Source organism: Sus scrofa, chromosome 3, assembly GCF_054392235.1.
Source record: "Sus scrofa isolate SSC_HxYL_T2T_F1_AM1 chromosome 3, Sscrofa_HxYL_maternal_Yorkshire_Landrace_v2.0, whole genome shotgun sequence".
Lineage (NCBI taxonomy): Eukaryota > Metazoa > Chordata > Mammalia > Artiodactyla > Suidae > Sus > Sus scrofa.
Window position 1 is genome coordinate 96,397,063 of NC_139385.1, and position 24,740 is coordinate 96,421,802.

At 34.8% G+C, this 24,740-nt stretch overlaps 1 pseudogene across 1 annotated transcript in view; it reads left to right on the forward strand.

Moving 5' to 3' along the window:
* Positions 1 to 24,740, forward strand: part of LOC110260097 (V-type proton ATPase subunit e 1 pseudogene) — a 561,141-nt pseudogene that overhangs the window by 529,911 nt on the left and 6,490 nt on the right. Inside the window, exon 5 of the transcript XR_014841898.1 lies at positions 1 to 24,740. This exon is cut by the window's left edge and continues 57,469 nt beyond it; it is cut by the window's right edge and continues 6,490 nt beyond it. The product of XR_014841898.1 is annotated as a V-type proton ATPase subunit e 1 pseudogene (transcript).

Sequence of the window (24,740 nt, forward strand, 5' to 3'; positions counted from 1 at the left end):
GAGTCTACTATTTATTACTTTACTAAATGAAAGTATCTTCCTGGCCCTTTTGCAGAACATATTCTTATGGTAGTTTTTCCAGCCTTACATCATGTATCCACTTTGACATGCCTGTTTCTCTGAACCATTTCCTGTTTGACCATCATTTTCAACTTATTCTGGGCCATTTCTTCAAGCTTCTAAGAGGTATCCCAGAAAATACTAGCAGCATTTCCCTCTGTCTTTCTGAGAATGTTTTTTTTTTTTTTTTCTGGAATATTTTCCAAAAACAATTCCTCTGTATCAGCAAACTCTCCCTTATATAAATGTGCATTCTTTTTGAATTTAGTTCTGTGATATTTATCTAGTTCCTATACAAGACTGGTTGGATTGGTCCTGAAGTTTTGGAGGATATATACAGTCCCTTTTTCCCTTTGCAATCCTTACATTTCCATGGCCAATTTACAGTGTAAAATAACTCTGGTTATTGACCTATTTCCTGAGAGGAGATGGGGGTTTAGATCCTGAGGATGGCACATGATGTCTTGCAAGACAGAGGCTTTCTCCAAGACAGATGAGAACACTGACTTCTAACAGAGAGCAGAGAGTGAGTTCTAGGGATCCAAAGAGCTCAAAGGAATCTGGGAAATCAAGATTTTTAAGGGCATGAACCCAGATGATCTCATATCTCAGGATCCCATTTTTCCTTAATAAGAGTTCTAAACTTGCATTTTCCTTTTATCTGGATTAAGTGGTTAACCTTCCCTGGAACTGGGGTACATTTTTCCCATTTGGTCCTGAGCTTTCCCTGTGCTTAGTATATGGGAATGAGGGCTATTGTATGGTCCCAAGGGGCCCCTCTATCTTTCATAATTAGCTTCTAATTGACAATTTAATAATCCCTAGACTTTCACTTTCTTTCTTTAGAGCATCATAACCCCCAGTAAGTCATCCAACTCCAGTCTCCTTATGAATACCATCTCTCCCATATTTTTCAAACGCCTGCTATATTCTACCTGGTATTACATTTCCATCTACTAGTTTAACTCTCCTGTTCATTACCAATTAAAGTTTTAACTGTTTAACTGATGCGTTGTTACATAAGATATCCAAGTTCCATCAGCTCTTGGAATCACTTCTCTGAACATTGGCTGTGCATGTCTTCACTTTAAACCCAAAAGTACTGCCCAGTAGAGCTGAGCTTTACAGGATTCCTTCTTTTGAGCCACAGTGACACCCTTTGCTCTTTTGCTATCTAGTTACTCAGCAACATCAGATGCCTCTTTAAGCTCTTCAGAGTGTACACAGTAATCCTGGATACCTGTTGAGAGGAGAAAACTTTAGAGCTGCCCTCTCAGGTCCACAGATTGCAGCCAGCATAGATGCTTGAAACCACACTAGTGTAATACAAATAAGTGGAGGAAACACTTGCCTTCAAACTACCTGACATGCTCCTAACCCCCACTCTAAGACTTTAGCCCATAGATGAGGGGTCACAACCTCAGTGTCTTGCTGCATATTTTCCTTCTCTTGATCTCCACATGCTCTCTCTTTTTTTGCTATTTATTTATTTTTTGTCTTTTTACGGTCTCACCCATGGCATATGGCAGTTCCCTGGCTAGGGAGTTGATTGGGAGCTGTACTTCCAGCCTATGCCACAGCCACAACAAAGCAGGAGCCAAGCCACATCTGTGACCTACACCATGGCTCATGGCAACACCGGATCCTTAACCCCCTGAGTGAGGCCAGGGGTCAAACCACCATCCTCATGGATACTAGTCAGATTCTTAATCAGCTGAGCCACAATGGGAACTCCCTCTACTCTCTTTTAAACCTACTGCCTCAGCTCTGTATGCCTTCCAACTTCACTTCCTGCCCATTAGAGACTGGTCCAGACATCATGCCTTCTTCTTTGTTCCTCAGGGTCACCAGCCTCTCCCTCTTATCTCTATCTGTAATTGTGGAATCCCTACAAGCAAACATGATTTAGAATATATATATATATATACACACATATATATACACACACATATACACATGCCTTTTTATATGAATGTATCTTAGTCATTTCCCTTTATTCATTTTTAAAAAATATGCTTTCTGGAGTTCTCTGGCGGCCTCATGGCTAAAGATTTGGCATTGTCACTGCTGTGGCTTGGGTTTAATCCCTGACCTGGGAACTTCTGCATGCTGTGGGTGTGGCCAAAAAATAACTTTGTTTTCCTATATATTTTAAATTAAACTAGAGATATTAATTCTACAGTAACCTATTTACCAGTAATAATAATCCTTGTATTCCTTATTATTATGCATGTTACTTGGTTGGAGTAGAACATAACATCTATAGTGTTAGGAAACTTGTTCCAGTGGGACTTTTGCTTGCCTTCCTAAATCCTCAAAGTTCTTAAATATAAAAATATACTGTTTTACTCATTTGGGGTCTATATTTATTTACAAATATGTGTACTTCCTAATATTTCCTTTCCATGAATATCAATAAAACCTACCTCTCAGAGAAAGTATGTTTAAAGGAAATTGGTTAAATTAATAGGCCAAGTGCCTACATTTTTATTGTGCCTTCTCAAGAACTTAGGAAAATCACTAAGCCATAAAGATAGATAATAGCTCAGTTCAGTGCCATACAAAATGCTTCAATATAGATCAGCAATGGAATCCTGCTGTGTAGCACTGGGAACACTGTCTAGTCACTTATGATGAAACACGTAATGTGAGAAAAAAGAATGTATACATGTATGTGTAACTGGGTCACCATGCTGTACAGTGGAAAAAAATATATAAATAAATAAATAAATAAATAAAAATAAAATCAGATCGTTCAAAAAATGCTTCAATATGAAATTTGAGAAAATATTTATTACCTGAGCGTGATAAGAAAGAGTTAATATGGTACTTTAGTTAATGACCATTACTTCAAACAAAATATAACAATCCTTTTTCCCATCCTGAACTTCATTTATATATTTATGTTGTGATGGTGCCATCGAAGCCAAAAGTTGTGTTGTGCTTTTCTTAAAAGGATGTTTACAATGCTCTTCTCCCTCATATAAACTTTAAAAGGCAATAAAATCAGTTGCGCTAATAAGACTGAGAAACAAGGACATTTGTGATCTCCCCTGAAAGAAATGTGTCCATATATTTCATCAGGATGTATCCATCATATATTAAACCAGTATTTCTCTCAACTGGACATTTTTATGGTCATAGTCTCTTGAGAAGACTTTTACCCACTTGAAATCCATACCCTGACATGACATTATACTTAATAAATGGGTATAATGTTCTTTATTATAAATTTATTATTTGGACTACATTCTGTATACAACAAATACTATGTCCGTGAGTAAGCTCAAGTAGATGGAAGTAGAGCTCAACCCTAACTGCAAGTAGCATCACTTGGAGAGTTTTTTGTTTGTTCATTTGTTTTTAATATGATGCATGGGCTACACAACCAAAATGATTCTAAGCCATTTGGCCTGGGGTGGCCTGGACACTGTATTTCCTAAAATTTGAGAAGTATTCCTCCCAATCACCATAAAACATAGTGTTTGGATTACCCTTTTAATGTGAACATTTAACCTCAAGCCTCAAATATTTCTTGAATCTCGAATATCTGATTATCTAACATTGTTTAGAGTCTCAATAGCTAGGATAATACAACTGCAAATTAACTGCTACAAATTATTAATAATTATGGTATTTTTTTCATCATCCACACTTATTTTTTTGTATTTCTCAACTTGTTTTTTAACCTTGAAATTCAAAGTAAATTTTTTTTTTGTCTTTTACCTTTTTAGGGCTTCACCCACAGCATATGGAGGTTTCCAGGCAAGAGGTCCAATTGGAACTGCAGCTGCAGGCATACTCCAAAGACACAGCAATGAAGGATCTGAGTCGTGTCTATGACTTAAACCATAGCTCACAGCAATGCTGGATCCTTAACCCACTGAGCGAGGCCAGGGATTGAACCCGTATCCTCATGGATACCAGTTGGGCTCATTAACCACTGAGCCACAATGGGAACTCCCAAAGTAAATTTTGAGATGGAAATTAATCCACAGAAGAAATATCAAGGCAATGAATAAAAAATCTTATTTTCTGAAAATGTTCAATTCATCTGCACAGCAATACAGAGAATATAATTTGGTTCTAGAAATTGATATGGTATATAGTAATGGGAAACACACAGTTTGCTATGTTTAAGGAACCTAGTCTTCAGGAACTATCATTTAAATATATCATTTAAATATTATTTCAAACATATGCTACTTAAATTTCATGAAGAAAATTTTCATTCACATTCAATTGTTAAGATTTTAGTTTCATCAAAAACTTGACTTTAAAGAGTTGATTTATTACTTAAAAAGATATTGAGATGATTTAGTGCAGCTTCAGACTCAATTCACATCTTAAATCTTGTTCAGAGCACCAAATTCATTATTCCCTCTTCTCTCCTAAATGGTAAGATTTTTGTAGGCCAGTGAAACAAATAAACAAGTAATACTTAGTTAATAACTTTAAAAAAAAATATGCTTGGGCTGTTTTCCTATCCCTTCTTGTTCCCTTAAATCCAGTTAGTGTGACAACTCGACACAGCAACTGTCTTTATTGATAAAGCATCTATCACCCTGGACAAACTTGTAGGTTTAAAAAATGTTTTTGTCATTGGAAAATTTATCTCTTGTCTTCTAACTGTATGTTCAGCTATATTTTATGATTTTGTTTTCAAAAGCTGTGGTTGTCAAAATTGATGAGCTCTAGTGGTTCCCACAGCATGAGCATACTATTTCTTCAACCAAGATCCATCACTTTATGAGGAGAACCAAGACCAAAGGTTGGGGGAATGGTGGTATATGAAGAGAGAGACTTTTTCACTCAGAAATTGGAAAGGAGAGGAGATGTGAAGACAAGGATGGGTAGAATGCTTTCCTGACTTGTTTTAAAGTTTCCAGATCTGCTTTAACGGTTTTTCTGATTGTTCAGGTACCAAAGGAATAGAAAAGGGCAGAATGCTAAGAACTTAAATCAGTCTTCATTTTCCCAGAGAATATGAACATCTTCAGCAGGCAGTGCTTCTCAAACATTAACACACATGTGGATCCCCAGGCATCTTGTTAAATTGCAGAACTGTTTTGATAGGTTGAAAATGGGGCCTGTGATTTTACATTTCTAACAAGTGATTTTGACGTTGCTGGTCCAATTACTCAGAACAGATCATTGGAATACAGTTTCTGTGCCAGTTTGCCTCTTCAACGCACATTAGACCCATGTGCTTTTCCAAGACTAGAGGTGAAATAAAATGGAAGGAAATACTGGGAATTTAGAAATTGTTTATTCTCTTGTGCTATTAGCATGTGTACAAGGATCTGCCAGTAATCTTTAATGAAGCACTTCATTACCCCTGATTAGGAAAGAAAAAGCATTATCCTCAAATTTAACTACCTTTTTCTGCCTAGTATGTGCAGACCTTTTGTCATTAAAATATCACATTTTAGCAGGAAATTTCAACGAGTTATCTTTCAGTGGGCTTGTGATAAAACTATTTTCTTAGCTATTGGAACAGCCATGTTCAGAAGTGAATTAAGATTTTGTCCATGTGTAAAGAAGTCAAGTAAGTGGCAATAAGTTAATAGGTTCTATCACTAGTGGAGCAAACTGCTTTTTAGAAATTAACCCTGAGCCTTATCCTCATTCAGTAGTTAATGGAATTGAGAGATTTAACACTTCATCTATTATTTATAACATTAATAGAAAAACAAAATAATTATTTCTTGGCTTTATTCCTTGCATATGTTTAACTCTCTGCTTTCATCATTTGTATATTGCACTGAATTTGAGAAAGAGACTGTTACAGAGTCTATATAGTACCAACATTTATATTATGCTTAATGTGGCCAGGCAGACACTATTCTAGGTATTAGCTAAATGGATTTTTGTGAGGTTTGTACAATTACTTTATTTCCACTTTAAAGATATGGAAATTGGATAATTTAGAAACTGACCCTATATCACACACCTGGAAAGTGTAAGGCAAGGCTTGAAAATGTCCTGACTGCAGTGCCCATGCAAGTAACCACTCAGATTCTAGTTCATCAGTAGTGTAGGTGCAAGATGTGAGACCAAGATGCTTCTCCAACATAGGCTCTGACCTAGATTCCTTCAGCAAAAATCAAAGCTGTGGATATTTTGAATGTCTTTCTTCATTCATTTTCCCTATCGAATTTAGCATAAATTACCAAAAATTACATACACACTTAGGTCCAGAAAAGTAAAAACCTTGCATGTATCCAACTGGTCATCCCCCTAGGCCCTACACCTATGTTGCTAATTCCTAGAGGAAAAGATCAATGTTTGTCCTTAAGCCCATACACATTCATTATCTCCAGCCCTAGGTGTATACTCATATTTTCTTAGAAACCCACAAATAACAAATGCTGGAGGGGGTGTGAAGAAAAGGGAACCCTCCTGCACTGTTGGTGGGAATGTAAGCTGGTACAACCACTATGGAGAACATTATGCAGGTACCTTAGAAAACTATACATAGAACTACCATATGACCCAGAAGTCCCACTCTTGGGCATATATCCGGACAAATCTTTTCTTAAAAAAGACACATGCACCTGCATGTTCATTGCAGCACTATTTGCAATAGCCAAGACATGGAATCAACCCAAATGTCCACTGATAGATAATTGGATCAGGAAGATGTGGTATATATACACAATGGAATACTATTCAGCCATAAAAAAGAACAAAATAATGCATTTGCAGCCACATGGATAGAACTAGAGACTCTCATCCTGAGTGAAGTAAGTCAGAAAGAGAAAGACAAATACCATATGATATCACTTATATTTGGAATCTAATATAATGTACAAATGAACTTTTCCACAGAAAAGAAAATCATGGACTTGGAGAATAGACTTGTGGTTGCCAAGGGGGAAGCGGAGGGAGTGTGAGGGACTGGGAGCTTGTGGTAATAAATGCAGAATGTTGCCTTCAGGATGGATCAGCAATGGGATCCTGCTGTGTAGCACTGGGAACTCTGTCTAGTCACTTATGATGGAACACATAATGTGAGAAAAAAGAATGTGTACATGTATTATAACTGGGTCACCATGCTGTACATTGGAAAAAAATATATATATAAATAAATGATTAAAAAAAACCTTTCCCTTCAATTTTTAGTTTACATTACTGCCACTGCTTTCAGCCCTGCCACCACAACTTCTTCCTACTCTCTAATGTCATTGGCTATTATTGCCCAATGACTATTGAGTCCAAAAGGTGTAAACTTCCTTAAGTCCTCTCAGTTCACAAACATTCTTGCACCTTTCTATCCAATCAGTCTATCTTTGCTTCATTTTGATTTGCTTGGAATAAATGCCTTTCCTTTCATCCAAAACTTACCTTGTGCCTCTGCTATAGATCACAGCCCCAATACTCTCTGTGTCCATCAGTCTCTTCACTCAGCAGCTTCTGTGCCTTCCATGCTCAAATCTCTCCTAATATTAAACAAACAAAAAATACTATGCTTGACCTCATTACCCTTTATAGCTCGGGCTCTATCTTACCCCTCATCGTTAAAAACATTATTTTAAAAAAACATATTATCTATTTTTACATATTTGTATCTTGTTTTCTCCTGTCTTTGTATTCATTGATTTAATTAATTAATTTATTTATTTTTTATTTGGCCACACCTGTGGCATGCATAAGTTCCTGAGCCAGGAATTGAACCCTTGCCACAGCGGGGACCCAAGTCACAGCAGTGATAATACTAGATCCTTAACCCACCAAGCCACCAGAGAACACCTGTCCTCACTAATTTTCATTTTAATTAATTAATCAATCAATTATTTTGTTTACTGTCTTTCTAGGGCTACACCTTTGGGATATGAAAGTTCCCAGGCTAGGAGTTGGATGCCACAGCAATGCCAAATATGAGTTGTATCTGCAACGTATACCACAGCTTGTGGAAATGCCAGATCCTTAACCAACTGAGTGAGGCCTGGGATTGACCTGCATCCTCATGGATACTAGTCAGGTTCTTAACCTGCTAAGCCATGACAGGAACTCCTTACTGATTTTTAGTCTTCAGAATTACTAATGATATGATACTAAAGTTTAATGGACATTTGCCAGTTTTTATCTCCTGTAATTTATTCAGCTTTTGGTATTATTACTACTTTATATTTTAAATTAACCTCTGCCCCATTATTTTCTAGGAAAGCACTCGTTTTTCTTCTAGTAAGAATGTGCAATGGTGAAATTTGGAGAGTATGAACACATGTAGGTCCAATGGAATTAACCATTCACTTTAATTTTCATTATAGACTCTTGCTCTGACACCATCCTTTAAATAACAGAGAAGTATGTGAAACACCTTATTCTAAATCCCCCATACCTACAGCTATCATAAATACTACATCCCTCAGAGATGGGCCCAGGGAAAAATAACCAGAAAGAAGAAAATTTCATCTTAGGCAAAGTAATGCTTTATTGATCCCATGTGACTTTTTTGTGTGTAGCAGTTGCCATCATAAGCAAGGTAAAGAATTTCATAGCTCTGTTTATAGGGCAGTGTGTAGCACTGCCACATTAACTAGCTTTAGTGTGCAAACTAGGAGAGCCTTCCAAGAAGATATTTTTCCAATTCTGGGAAAATTTGATAAAGATACTTTCCAGAATTTTACATGCTCCTGAAGTTATCTGTAACTTGAAGAAGCCAGTTTGATATTCTATCTGTTTCTAGGCTTAATTCTCTGCCTCAGCTTTCTCTTCTGCAAAATGAGGATAATATATATAGTGAGTATATCGCATGACTGCTGTGAACATTAAATATGTAAATCTATTTTATATGTTTTTGTACTTGAACGCTTTATTCTGAGTCTCACATCCATAAAAAATCATCGAGGAACATAAGCTTTCTCCTGTTTATTAAACTGATTCATTGAATGCACAACCACAAACAAGCATGTAAACAAACATCTTTAATTTTAACAAATGATGAGGGAGCAGGAATCACAAGTCACCTCAAGTTTCTCGTGTCTTTAAAGTGGGTAAGAAGCTGCCTAATAGAGTAGTCATGTAGACTAAATGATAAATTATATAATGCACTCAGTATGTGTATAGAGTTGCTTCATTGTTTTAATTATGATAATTATAATAAGCTAAGGTCATCATTTAGTGCTGAGATTTTGTGTTTATTCTCTTCACATTAACAACAGTTAGTAGTGGTGATGATGGGAGTAATAGTAACTGAAAGAGTAGTTTATTTGATTTTTCTATCAAATTTAGAGAAAAAAAGTCAATTTAGTCTGGCCAGTGTCCTCATGTACTTGCATTATTTTTTTAAATTTATCAACACTATTGTTCTTTTTCAGATGCTATCTCAGCTTCCTAATTTTCACCTCTATTCCAATAATAGGCAGATTTTTGCAAAATTCAAAGAAAACACTTAACCAACTTCATTCATTAGTTTCATTCACATAAGCTATATTCAAAAGCATTTTCTGTGGATATATACCTTTTAGCCTTTGGACATTTTTAATGCTTCTAAAAAATATTACCTTGCAGAGATTATAGATTTTCTCTTGTTTTTTATTTGGCTGCACCTGTGGGATACAAAATTCCTGGACCAGGGATTGAACCCATGCCACAGCAGTGACAACACCAGGTCCTAAACCCACTGAGCCACTAGAGAACTCCTCTCCTGTTGTCTTGGTGAATATGTATTTCCTTTCTCTCACTTTGGGAAAGGTGCAGGTGTGTGTGTGTGTGTGTGTGTGTGTGTGTGTGTGTGTGTGTGTGTGTGTGTGTGTGTATGGTTGGAGTGGAGAAATAGTGTGTGTTAGTCAACATTATAGAGAAGGAACAGCTTAATACCAATTAATAATACCAAAGAATTAGCATGGATTTGGTAGGAGCAGTTCTTCCTTCTACTTTTTTACAGTGCATATTCAGTACTTTGAATTTTTGTTTGTATCAACATTTGCGTTAATTTCTTTGAAATTAGGTCAGCATGTTCTTTAAATATTTACTGCTTTGACTTAATTTTAATAATAGCAATAGAGTGACAACTTGAAGCTAAATAGCCACCATAAATAATTTCCTTTGAGATAACTTTGGATAGCTTACTGCTATAAACTTTAAAAAGCTGATAGAAAGGAATATTAGGTGGGAAATTCATTTTCTTTGAAGCAGCATAACTTTCCCCCAAAGCGAGGTGTTTACCTGCTCTGGAGCCAAGACACACACAAAGTATTCACCTGTGAAAAAGTGATTTCTTCCTACCAATGAGAATAAGAAAAGTTCGTGTATTTCTAATTCCTTCCGGTCATATAGTATGGAATTATATGGGTAGAATAAATGATCCCCTGCCTGATTTTATCTGCTATATTCCCTTTCCAAAGTTATTTAAACATAAATATTCATTACATGAAATGTTCACAAAAAAGCAATTAACATTCAAATCCTGCAAATGTCTTAAAAAATATACATTTCCTAGGGTAAATGCCATATTATGTAGTGAGATTTTTTTTCCCCTAGGTAAATCTATGGTTATTTTTTAAGAGTTATTCTCCTTTTAATTTGAAGATATGTTAGTATTCTTATTCCCAATATTTGATACTCACCCTTTATATTTGCCTGCTATTTCAATTTTACAAATCGTTTTTACTATATTATCTCCTAGTCCTCACACAATTTCCATATGATATGGTCTAGAATTTTTTTTTATTTCTAATTTTTAAAATTATTTTATAATTTGAGTTACAATATTTATTCAATTTTTGTTGTACAGCAAAGTGACCCAGTCATATATATATGTACATTCCTTTATTTGTAATACTCTCTTCTATCATGTCCAACCCAAGAGATTGGACATAATTCCCTATGCTGTACAGTTGTACAATAGGACCCCATTGATTATCCATTCCAAATATAACAGTTTGCCTCTACTAACCCCAAATTTCCTGTCCATCCCATTCCCTCTCCCCTCCCCCTGGCAACAACAAGTCTGCTCTCCATGAGGGTGATCTGTTTCTGTTTCGCAGACAGGTTCATTTGTGCCATATTTTAGATTCCACGTATAAGTTATATGGTATTTGTCTTTCTCTTTCTGACTTACTCCACTTAGTATTAGAATCTCTAGTTGCATCCATGTTGCTGGTCTAGAATTTATATCAAAGTAATAATGTTCTGATTTGGCCTTCCACATCAGTTTTGGAGGATTTTGAGGTCATGGAGCTAGAACCTACAAATTTGTTAGTTATTTCTTAACCAAGTATACCCAGTAGGGAGAATAGTTTTCTTTTTAATCTTCCAGTTTCTTCATTAATAAAAAATTAGGAGTTCCCATCATGGCATAGTGGAAACAAATCTGACTAGGAACCATGCGGTTGCAGGTTCAATCCCTGGCCACACTCAGTGGGTTAAGGATCCAGCATTGCCTGAGCTGTGGTGTAGGTCACAGATGTGGCTTGGATCCTGCGTTGCTCTGACATGGGCTGGTGGCTCCGATTAGACCCCTAGCCTGGGAACTTCCATATGCCACAGGTGCAGCCCTAAGAAAAGGAAGAAAATAAATAAATAAATAGTTAGAACCCAAGATAATTACCATATGATATTAAAGTTTATGCTCAAGCATTAGTATAGTTTTCCCAAGGTATGGAGGTATGATAGGTAGACCGCATGCCTTAAGAGACTCTTATTCAGTATTGGTTCTGTGTTTTCCTTTTCTTTCTTTATTTTTTTTTTGTTTTCCCTCCTCTTTTGTTGATGTTTCATATCTTCTTCTCAACACTTTACTGTTACTAAATGACAGACAGACTGAATATGTTTGTTGCAGCATTCCCAAACTTATATGTCCATAGAACATTGTGGTTTCTTAGATTCTATTAACATACCACAGATTAGTGATCCCAAAACAGTGTATAACTCTCATGCAAATCATTGGGCTAAATCCTAAGCCGATTGCTCCAAACATGCCAATAGAAAATGGATAAATTCAAAATTAAAAGGATACCATTAAAAGGATATACTTAAAACTATCTAATAATTTTATTTTCATGTATGGTATTTAAAATGTTCTAATTTCATTCTTTTACACATAGCTGTCAAGTTTTACCAGCACTACTTATTGAAGAGACTGTCATTTTTCCATTGTATATTCTTAATTCCTTTGTCATAAATTAGTTGACCACAGGTGCATCGGTTTTTCTCTGGGCTTTCTATCCTGTCCCACTGACCTTTATTCGTTTTTCTGCCAGTAATAGAATGTTTGAATAATTTTGTGGTATAGTCTGACATCTGAGAGCTTGATTGTTCCAATTCCATTTTTCTTTTTCAAGATTACTTTGGCTATTCGAAGTCTTTTGTGTTTCCATGCAAATTAAAAAAAAATTGTTCTAGTTCTCTGAAAAATACCATTGGCAATTTGATGGAGATTTCACTCAATCTGTAGATTTTCTTGGGTAGTCTAGTCACTTTGACAATATAGATTCTTCCAATCTAAGACCATGAATATACTATAAACTCCTAGAGAAAACATAGGCAGAACACTCTCTGACATAAACTGTAGCAATATCTTGTTTATCCACCTACTAGAGTAAAAATAAAAAGCAAAATAAACAATTGAGACCTAATTAAACCTAAAAGTTTTGCATAGCTAAAGAAACCATAAACAAAAGGAAAGACAACCCACAGAATAGGGAAAAAAATCTATGCAAAGGAAGCAACTTATGAGATTAATCTCCAGAACATACAAACATCTCACACACCTTTATATTAAAAAAAGACCCCATCAAAAATGGTCAGATGATCCCAGTAGACAGTTTCTCCAAAGAAGACAGACAGAGGGCCAAAAAGAACATGGTGAGATACACAACATCTCTAATTATTAGAGAAATGAAAATCAAAACTATAAGGATATATCACTTTACACCAATCAGAATGGCCATCATCCAAAAAGTTTACAAACAATAAATTCTAGAGGGTGTGGAGAAAAGGTAACCCTCCTTCACTGTTGGTGGGCATGCAAATCGATGAAACTACTAGGAGAACAGTATGGAGATTCTTTAAAATACTAAATATAAAACTACCATATTATCCAACAATCCCACTTCTGGCCATATAGCTGAATAAAACCATAATTCAAAAAGGCACAAGAGCCTCATTATTCATTGCAGCATTATTCACAATATTCAAGCCATGAAACAACATAAATTTCCATTGACATAGGAGTGGATAATGAATTTGTGGTATGTATATAAAATGGAATATTACTAAACCATGAAAAGAAGGAAATAATTTATTTGCAGAAACATGGATGGACCTAGAAGTTACCATATTAAGTGAAGCAAGCCAGACAGAGAAAGATAAATACTATGCTATCACTTATATGTGGAATCTAATAAAATGATACCTAATAACTTATTCATAAAACAGAAACAAACTCACAGACTTTGAAACTAAATTTACATTTATGAAAAGGGAAAATTTGGGATGATTTTCAGTTCACACTACTGTATATAAAATAGATAACTAATAAGGGCCTATTGTATATAGCACAGAGAGGTCTACTCAATGTTTTGTAATAACCTACATGGGAAAAAAAGAATAGATATATGTATATATATAATTGATTCAGTTTGCTGCAAACCTGAAGCTAATACAACACTGTAAATCAACTACATGCCAATTTTTTTAAAATATATCTAATGAAAAAATTAATAAATAGTTTTAACCTAGAGACATCATTTTTTAGCAGGGAAATACATTGGTGAACACTGAGAATTGAAAGATCAAAATAGCTAGAGTTTTCCCAATGTATCCAGCTGGAGTCTCTTGGTTTGCCAGCAGAAGTTAGCAATTTTCTGTTTGTTTGTTTTGTTTTTCAACTACTGTTTCTATTTATTTACCTTTATTACCTGAGCTACCTGTGGTCACTGTGACATCATCTAGACCTCCTAAGAACTATGAACTATATATCTTCTCCTTTAGGAAAATGTGAAATCACTAGGTCCAATGCAAAAATCCTCTGATTCGTTCCATACCTCTCTTCTTGAAATCCCTGAGCATATAAAGATAATTTGATTCAAACGAGTTTTATTGTATAATCTCATTTCTAACTTTAATTGTTTTTTTAAAATTTTATCCACTGACAATAAAAATATTCAATAGAAACAGAAAGAACGTTGTGATTATTCAGAGCTAACTTACACCAAATCTCTTTAAGCCACTTTTTATTCTAAAATTTAAGGATTACTTAATAAGTAGGCAGAGTTAGTTAATTATTAAGCCTTGGAAGGTAAATAACTTTATTCATATAGAAATAAAAATCTTAAGATACTTCACTACCTGTAATACAATCCCTATAATACTGGAGAATGATTATCATTCAATTATTATTGTATTTCAGACTATGGTTTACAAATTTAGATTTAAGATCTGTTTTCAATTATACAACCATTGTATTTTCAAGCATTTTTCAACTAAGCTACCAGTAACTTATTTAAGATAAAATATTTTCTTTGGTAATTTTAACTTGATTCATTGGAGAATCTATAGTGAATAGTCCTAAACACTCTGTAGACTGGCAATAGAAAATTAATAACTTGAAGCATGGCTGCTTAACCTACGCCTCTAACTGGGAACTCTATGATATTTATTGACCAGTTAGTTAATATCCTTTTATATAAAGGCTTCAAATTTATATAGTACTACTGCATTTTATGGAGTATGTTTTAAAAGATAAAGTATCATTTTTCAAGTAAATTTAACAAAGCTAAATTCTGCTGGCAAACACTGGAGGCATATGACTCAGAGTTTTTTGAACTGAGATGTAAAAAGATAAGGTCTTTCCTAGATGATACCCATCAATCCTTGGTCAGGAGACTATTCCCAGGGAGCTTAGTTCCCTGGTAATTCTAACCTTACATCTATGTATTCAGAGCTAATTCTTGAGTCAGAGAATGTCCTCTGGCAACAGGATGCAGGTGCTAAGATGGAAGATATGCTAGAAGGTGGACTGGGATGCAGGGAAAATACTCAAAGGATAAGTAAGTATTCAGAGGATATGTTAAGGCTTTGACAGGATTCTGTGATGTCTTCTTCAGGAAACATTCTTTTAAAAATGAGAAATAAATGAAAGGCAATACTATGTAATGAATAATAGGGGTTACTGGAACTGATAGGCCAGAAGTCAATTCCAGACTTGGAATATACTGGAAAGCTAAACTTGAGAAAATCATTTCATTTCTCTCAGACTGGTCTTCCTTATCTATATAATGGAGACTATGGCACTTACCTTAAAATTTGTAAAACTTAAAATAATGAACATCTAAGAAGCGCTTACAACAGTAAGCGCTACTAATCAATAAATAGTAAATATTAATATATTCATAGGGTATTTGGTGTTTATTTATTTGTTTATTTTTGATTTTTTGGGCCACACCTCTGGCATATGGAAGTTCAAGGCTAGGGATCTAATCAGATCTATAGCTGCTGGCTTACATCACAGCCACAGCAAAAGCCAGATATGAGCTATGTCTTTGACTTACACCACAGCTTACGGCAAACGCCAGGTCCTTAACCCATTAAGCGAGGCCAGCGATTGAACCTGCAACCTCATTGTTCCTAGTCAGATTCATATCCACTGCACCATTACAGGAGCTCCTGTCTGGTGTTTAAAATAGTCTGTGTCATTTATCAACCTTAGTGTAATACAAGAAATCTCCCCCAAGCATCTTTCTCAGGCAGCTGTTCAACCTTAACTTGAACCCTTCTAGTTACAGGGCATACACAGTCTAAAAAAGTTTGTCCTTTCCAGTTTGGGGCAGGACTCATGGCTAACAGGTTCTTTTTTATGTTGGAACTGAAATTACTTTACTAATAAATAGCCTCATAGATTATATCAAGATAATTACCTTCATTAATAAGTAGCCCCAGACCCACATCTAATGTTTTCAAGGGACCTGTCATCTGAGAAACATAGAAGATCACATACCCTTTGTCTCAAAGTTACAATCAAACTAGCACAATTGATACATAAAATATTTTCCATTTTCCTGTTCTGAAAAGTGTATCTATATAATGGAAAAATGAAAACTTATGTATTAAGATGCAACTGAAAGATACCAGAATGTAAACTATAAGAAAATTTTATTTCATTATATTTCTCTGAATAATCAATTATTGATGAGTCAGAGGTTTCTGCATGATTAATAAATTAAGATGGACATAATTCAGATATTATTATGTTTATTCTATTCAATCTTAGCCTGATTATTTTTTCAACATCATTAACTGTTACAATCACAATTTTAATGTATTTTTTTTTTCTTGACAGTACTACCATATTAGACATTTCAAAAACAAATATTTTTAGATAATTTATTTAAATAAAGGGTATTGTTATGATTTTTTATTAGAGTTCAAAGAACAGATGTTGCGATATTTTTCAAAATAAATTTTATTGAGGTATACTTTGCAAAAAGTGATACACTTTTAAAATGTATAGTTCATGAGTTTAACAAATGGTTAAAGTAATGTAACCACCTAAACAATGAAGGTATTTGATGCTTCCATCACTATAAGAAGTTCCCTCAGCCCTAAATAGCTCTTATTGAGTTATTGTAATTCTTAGTTATTTTATAATCCAACATGGAAAATTATAGACTACTGAGATAGTAATCACTGGAATTGTCAATAAAATTCTTAAATTAAAAGTTAGGCTAAAAAAGGAATTATAGATTTTAAATATTATTCTAAAACATTTAATGAGGCAGCAAATAATGAAGTATTACAAATATTATCTTAGAAAATATTACAAAGCACTTAAATTTCATCTTATAAATTGCTATCTCAAATTGCCATTTTCATCATCTTAAGAGATATGAAATTAAGAGATATGAAATTAAGAAAATTAAGAAAATAAGAGATATGAAATTAAGCAGCATATGGTTTCATAGATTATTGCTTTCATTCATCTTTCAAAATTTCAATGCTAGGATATTATAAAGAAAATGAAAATGGCAGCATGGTGCCAAATTTCTCTTCATATACTTTGATCTATAATTGCCAGATATTACTCTCTATAGACATCAGTGTTGAGATTATTTATACATTAATCTTATTCTTCATAGCCATGGGCATGGTGCTCATTTCCTTCTTTTAATTATCTTATTTTTTATAATGTTACATATGTTGCGTTTTTCCACTCAGATATGTTCACTATTTTTCTATCTTTGCTGACATTATTAAAAGTAGATAAGAATTTATACCATCATGTGAATAGTGCAAGTTCAAACTTAAATTTTGTTTCTGCTGAAGACCATGATTCACTCTTTATTTGAAGATCACTCTTGTTTCACTGTTTTTTTCTATTACATTTCATATCTTGTCTAAAATAAATTCAGTTGTTTTATTTTGATGATTATCTTTGGAATGAAGTATTGGAAAAAGAAACAAGAAAAAAATAGAAGAAAAAAGGAAAAAGAAATAAATGCTTAGCACAGCTACCCAAAGATATTTCATTCTGTAAGATTTTATTGCATTCTTGCTTTTGGAGATGAAGGATTCATAGGTTAATTTTTTTTTCCTCTTATCCAAGTGTTTCACAGCTGAAATTCTTCTGTTAATTCAAAGCAGTTACCTGTGAAGAGAAGAGTAGCACAATCTAAACTTTCAAAACCTTCAGCCATGGTTGATTTTTGTTTTGAAAATATAGGGCAAGAAATGTAATGAGGAATTTCTTAGAGACTTCAAAGAATTAGTCATAAAACAAATGTTTGGGTTATGAGTTAAATTGTGCTAACATGCCTGCCAGATCATGAGTGACAGGCACCTGAGTATTCTCTAATACATTTTTTTTGTGTGTGTATGTAATATGCACAGCCTCCTAATTCTCAAGATTCAGAGCTGGGAAATACCTTGAATGGGTCTAAGGATGATCTAACCCCACTTCTTTATGGCAGACCTTTAGTTTTGATGATGGCTATTAATGGCTCTATTTTCATTGATAATTTCTTCTACTCTTCTGTTGAAAATAATTTATTTACATGATTAATTTGGGCATAAGTAATAAACAACTATAAGACTCCAGTCATTAGCACAAAATTTAGGAGGACTTCCCTTTTGTTTACTTTTTACTTTCAACTTTTTTCTTGATACTCCCCAGATCCTCCTAAATCTATGAAGCTTTGTTCAAGAAATGCTGGCTCTTGGTGTGACTTATTAGCAATGCATCATTGTTTGCACAGTCATCCAGAGGCTCCATCTTTCAGTAGAGGAGACACTGAATTTGTTGTAAACACCCGTCTTACTGAATGTGGTTGATATGTCACACTGAAACTCCTAGTTTGACCCTTTTTCTATGTGGTCATTATTCTTAAGCACATTTTTTTTTTTTTTTTGTCTTTTTAGGTCAACACTCATGGCATATGTAGGTTCCCAGGCAAGGGGTCTAATTGGAGCTGTAGACATTGGCCTTAACCACAGCCACAGCAATACAGTATCCAAGCCATGTCTGCAACCTATACCACAGCTCATGCCAGATACTTAATCCACTGAGCAAGGCCAGGGATCGAACCTGCATCTTCATGTGTACTAGTCAGATTCACTTCTGCTGGGCCACAAAAGGAACTCCTCTCAGGCACCTTCTAATTCCTTCCTGCCCTGATGGAGTTTCCTCTTTTTTTTTTTTTTTTTTCTAAATATTTATAGTTCTCTTTCCTACATATATACAGAGAAATACATGTCTAAATTTTATAAATACAAATTTAACTAAATAGAAAAAACATAACTCTTGAATACAACATCATTCTTATTTGTTGTACTTTCTAGATATATCCACCATTCTGCCCCTCCTCCTCTCAAGAGTCTTGAGGTTTTGACATCTGTTCTTTTTAATGTGGTTTCCAGAGCTTAAGCAACATCAGACATTGAAATTCAATTAGGAGCTAAAATCTCCCCATTTCTCTACACCATGTGTCTATTTTTGCAGTCTCCAAACAAATTAACTTTATGGAGGTAGCAAGTCCATATTTTTGCTACTATTAATTTGTAATAAAAAATGGTAGAAGGTTTTTCTCTTTTTATATGAATTGTTAAAATAGATTTATTCAAAGTCTGGATGTGTTAAAAACAAAAATGTGGAAACCATGGTGTAAATGAACTAATGTCAAAATGAGAAATTTAGATGAGAACAAATAAAATTTGGTATTCATTCAAAGAAATAAACAGGATTATTTCCATCAGAGTCTCAGTGAGAGTTATCCTCAAGAGAGAAAGCCAAGTTATCTCTTAATGTGAAGTGATAGGCCACTTAAGAAAGATAAAGGAGATGTAGGGAAAGTTTGTGATTGATGGAGAAATAAATCCTTAGATTGAATGGAATTTAGAATAAGGTATCATATTTTGTAAAAGAAGGAAAGTAAACAACACAGAAACAAAAACTGGAAAGAAGATAGCTACTAGTTGTGATTCTTATTTTAGTCTGGCCAGGTACGTTATTGGGTGCAGGAGACTAGTAGGCAGGGTAAAGATTATACTGGATACTATTATGTATTAATAAGAAGAGAGGAAACTAGTTCTAACAATTTCCACAGTGCTTATGATGATATGCAAATATATTTCATATGAAAAGTTCATATCAATATATAAGAATAGGATGGGATTAACTCAGATTTTCAAATGATATCTTACACTAAGCCATCTCACCTTTCATGAAAAGGCTTCATTTAAACCAAACATATCCAGAAATCCTTTTCTGATATTGAGATTTATCATGACATCATTTCAAACAGTGGAGAAATTCATAATGCCAGTTTTGCATATTATATTAACTTTTATACCATATTCCCTTATCTCAACATGATATTACATATGAATGTGGAAATCCAGGATATTGATCCACCAATCCAATAGTTACTCTAATACTACCTGTGATAAATACCACTGCATAAGCCCTAAAAGCACAACAAACTAGACTAAATACACTGGCTGGGTGCTCCTGGATAGTAGACTTTCTCTGTTTTCCTACAGGTATGCCCAGGAAGAGGATATGCTGTGGCTAACATTTCCTGCTGCACATTGAGTAACACTAAAGATCTAGTTAAATAATCCATATGCAAATGAAAGGGAAAAGCAACGTGATTATTAAACATAGACATGGACAGTCTCTAGGGTATGTTCTCCTTGTCAAGATCAGGGAATCATCAGTGTTGGCTCTGAAGTGTCTTCTTAGTCCCATCTTCTATGACTGTAGTTATTCTTATTTATCTCACTTCTTCAGGTGTCTGGTCTCCATAGTCTTAAATAATGCTGCATAACTGCTTTCTTGTCAGATGGCACAAAAACTCATTCCTCAACAAAAGGAAAATGAACTGCTTCCGCTCTGCTCAGACTGAATACTGGAACATTCATCTAAATCCACTTCATAGAACATCTGTTCAAATAATGTAAATGGTGGTGAAGACAGGGAAGCCATGAACACATAACCTATTGCTGACCTCTTCTGTATTTTTAGGGATAATAAGGGTCCATAAAGTGGGCTGTTTCAAAAAAAAAATCTAGCCTCTATTGTGCACTTCCAAATGGCTTTCAGAGGCTTATTCATCTCATTCCGGGCCTCTTTGAGAATGGTACCCTCCCTTTAGGGACTTAGATCAGATAAAAACCATCTGTAGAAAAGGTTTACAGTTTGATTAATGAGTAAACTAAATATTTAAACTTGGAATATTGCGTAGATTGGTGTTCTCTTTTTCCTTTAACTTGCCCAGTGATTGTCACCCAGTGTGATTTTTACCTAGAAGGGAACATTTGCAAGTGTCAGGAGACAATTTTGATTGTCACACTCTAGTTGCATGGGATAACACATTTAGTGAGTAGAGGCCAGAGTTACTGCTCAGCATCCGACCATATGTAGGATATCCCTCACACACACACAAACACAAACACACACACCAAAAAATTATCTTGCCCAAAATGTCAAATGCACCACTGCTGAGAAACCCTAATCTAGCCCTTTACATCTTTACATTTCTGCTTAGGGCGACTCACAAAACTTGGTTTTTAAGTGATGTAACTCTTTATGGACCAGCCATCAGTGAACTCAGGGTTGTTCACTCAGTTATGGTGACTGTTATATTTTGATTTGACAAATGAGGCTTAAACCAAAAAGATGTTTGGTAAGACATTAGTTTATGTATCAGGATAGATTAGACTGTTTGAATGAAGTGAGAAGGTGTTTAACTGGTGTGGTCCATCAGCTGTACAGAATGGTGAAGCCAGTACCTCAATTTGTTATCATACATGTCAGGACATAGTTGGAAGTGAGTTTGGGGCTTCTCTTGATAATAAATATGGAATTTCATTACTGTCAAGGAAGTTTAGGATTGCTTTAGCCACATCCAAGAAAAAAAAATGTCCTAGATCCTGTCTAATCTCTCTGGTGTCTGAGAATCAAGCTCCACCATTAAAACCTAGTTCTTCATGGAATTTATATTTGAGACAAAACCTTTTTTTATCTTTGAATATCAAAAATACTATAAATCCATGTGTGCCAGACTACTTTCATCATTTTTATTTACCTGCCCCTGCTCATTTATCCCAGGTCATAACCATATCTAAATGTTTCTTCTTGGTTTTGTTTATTATTGTTGTTTTGTTTTTCATTTTTTTTTTCTTTTAATGCAACTGGAATGCCCTGCCCTTCAGTTTTCCATATGTCTGATTTCTAGTCTTGGCAATTTCAGCTTAAGTACAACCAAATTCTCTAATATGATACTTGGTCCTTTCAGCATAAATGAAATTCCCCTCATTAAACTGTTTTTACACTGGCACTCAACTTTTGAGCAAGGGGTGGGATCAGAGTCACTTGAAGGGGAAAAGAGTTTACATACTACAGCCTCTCATGGCGTACCTTGCTCTCCAACCCTGTGTCCTCCAACTCTACCCCAGACCCTCAGTGAAAACAACTCGTGATTAGAATTGATGGTCAAGTACTCTTCTGAGAGTATGTTGTTTCATATTATTACTCTTTGTACATGTGTTATCATCTCCTCAATCATCCTATAAATGTCACACTTTATTCTGTACCCCTTACCTACATCTTCCTTAGTACAAATGTGCTAGAACATAAAAGTATATCAACAATAAATACTTTTGTTGTAAGTCACATAGGTGATGAAGTCCCAATCCCCCCAAAAATCTCTTGACCAATTTAGGGTAAGATTTCCAAATGTACATATAAGCAGTTAGACAGCTTGGCTCATTTTAGTAAAAGAGCTTTACAGCTTGACCCAGGATGAGAAATGATTGGAAAAGAGAACAGTTTGGGTTTGATTGCATTAATATTTTATTGGAAGCAGCTAGGCAAATTATAGATTGATTGTAAACAGCATACAATCAGTGGCTATGAAGAATTTTGGCATCCAACAAGACTTTAGCTTTCTCAAGAAGCAGTAGCAAATTTGCAGAAAAATAATTCAATTTTTTTTAATTTCCTAATTTAAACAGTATCAATCACCTAAGCAGTTTAGCTGATTATAATTATGAAAACATGCCATGTATTTAGCAGCAACTTGCAAGTTCTTCTGTAGTCCATACTACTAATAGATTAAATGCTGCTGTTTTTCAATATTAACACTGAGATTTTTAATACACGAAACCACTGACACTGAAATCAAGCATTTTACCTCGGGGAAAAAAATGCTTTCTCCTTTTCTCTCTATCAGTATGACAGGAAGCAAAATGATTATTCATGGCTATTACTTTACTATGCTTTTAAATATATTTACTACTTTAATTAGGCCATCTTGAATTAACAGATGCAAATGCAGTTGGTAACCACCATACTGGCTCTTTGTGGAATGATAGTGCTTTGCTCGAGGGTCTAAGGCAGTCTGTGCTTTTACAGGCGAACAATGATTATGCCTAATTTCACTAAGCTTGGAAAACTAGGAGATCAAGGTGAAGATAGGATATTTTCAGTTCACTTCATGTCAGTATTTACTCAAAGCCTTTTAAATGTAAAACAAGGGAAATAAAAAATGTCACAGCTCTCAAGGAGAGCACAGTTTAAAGCTGGAATTTAGTGTCATCTAGAATAGTCATTTGTATAAGAATTAAAAAGCAGACAAAGCAGGCTTGGTTCAAAGAGAGAAAAAGCCTTTTTTTTTTTTTTTTTTTTTTTTTTTTTGTCTTTTGTCTTTTGAGGGCTGCACCCAGGGCATATGGAGGTTCCCAGGCTAGGAGTTGAATAGGAGCTACAGCCACCGGCCAAACGCTACAGCCACAGCAATGTGGGATCTGAGCCGCATCTGCGCCCTACACCACAGTTCACAGCAATGCCAGATCCTTAACCCACTGAGCAAAGCTAGTGATCGAACCCGAAACCTCATGGTTACTAGTCAGGTTCTTTAACCACTGATCCATGATGGGAACTCTGGAAAAGTCATTTTTGAATTGAGGGGAAGAGTAATTTTTTTTCTTAACCCCAAGTCAACTATTCCTGAGAAGTGCCATATTCATTATCCCTCTCTCTCTCTTTTTCTGTCATGAAATTCTTACTCACTATTAAATACATTAATGGATACTAGGAACTGTTATTAGATACCACGCTTATTCATTCTTTTCCCCCCTCCCAATATACTGCTACTGTTAAACATTAAGTAGGAGGTTATACTTTCCTTTTTATCTAACACTGCACTTCCAACTCTTATTCTGAGATTTGCTTGCTCAGACACCAGAACTCTTTTTTTAAACTTTAAATAATTTTATTTAAAAGAAAAACATCACATCCATACAAGGAAAATCCTTATCTTTTTCTTTTTTACATAGGCATTAACCTAACAAATAAATGATGAAAGCAAAGTGTTAATAAATTCTACATATATACTATGACTTACTGAAAGCGTTATACCTGAGGTTTATCTCTTTTTGTCAAAAAAATACTATAGCAACTTTTTTTCCCCTTGACATAACCCCCATTCCTACCTGCCCTGCCCACTTCCATCAGGTAACATCTAGTATTCTCTGTGAAGTATGTCCTATATTCCGGACCTTTCTTACATTCAAACTCCCATTCAAAAGATCTCCCTACTATGCCCTACCCTCACATTCCACAGTTCTGCAGATGAAAACCAGTTAATACTATGCCACAATTGGCATTGATATGTTAATCAGTGTTCCCACAGGACACATATCTGCCCGTTGAATCTCTCTGGAAAAAAATCTGTAAGTAGATATTCTTTCGTTTTAGGTATATGTTTTCTAATGATAGCAAGGGCATCTAGGTCCAGATAGGTCTTTCAGATTCATCATTTATATTGCATTCCTTGAGCTCATCATTTGGTCAGCCACATGCCCTATATTCACTTACATCTTTTATTTAAGGACATTATAATGTGCCATGCACACTGATGTGGAATTGTATATATTTAGCACAAGAAGGAAAACTATGGTAAAAACTAGTCTATCAAAATCTCTTCACAAACCTCCTCAGCCCTTGATCATATCCAATAAATGTTAGCAATGAATATTATTATTTCATATCATTTTTAACACATATATATATATGTATTATACCACATCCTATCCTAGTTTCAAAAAAGCTATTTAAAATGTATCTGAAACAACTTTCTTTCACATAAGTGTTTCCCCTTTGCTAGGGGTTTCAAAAGATCCCAGTAGGCCAAAATATAACAGATCAGTTTACCTCGTATATAAGCAGTTATGAT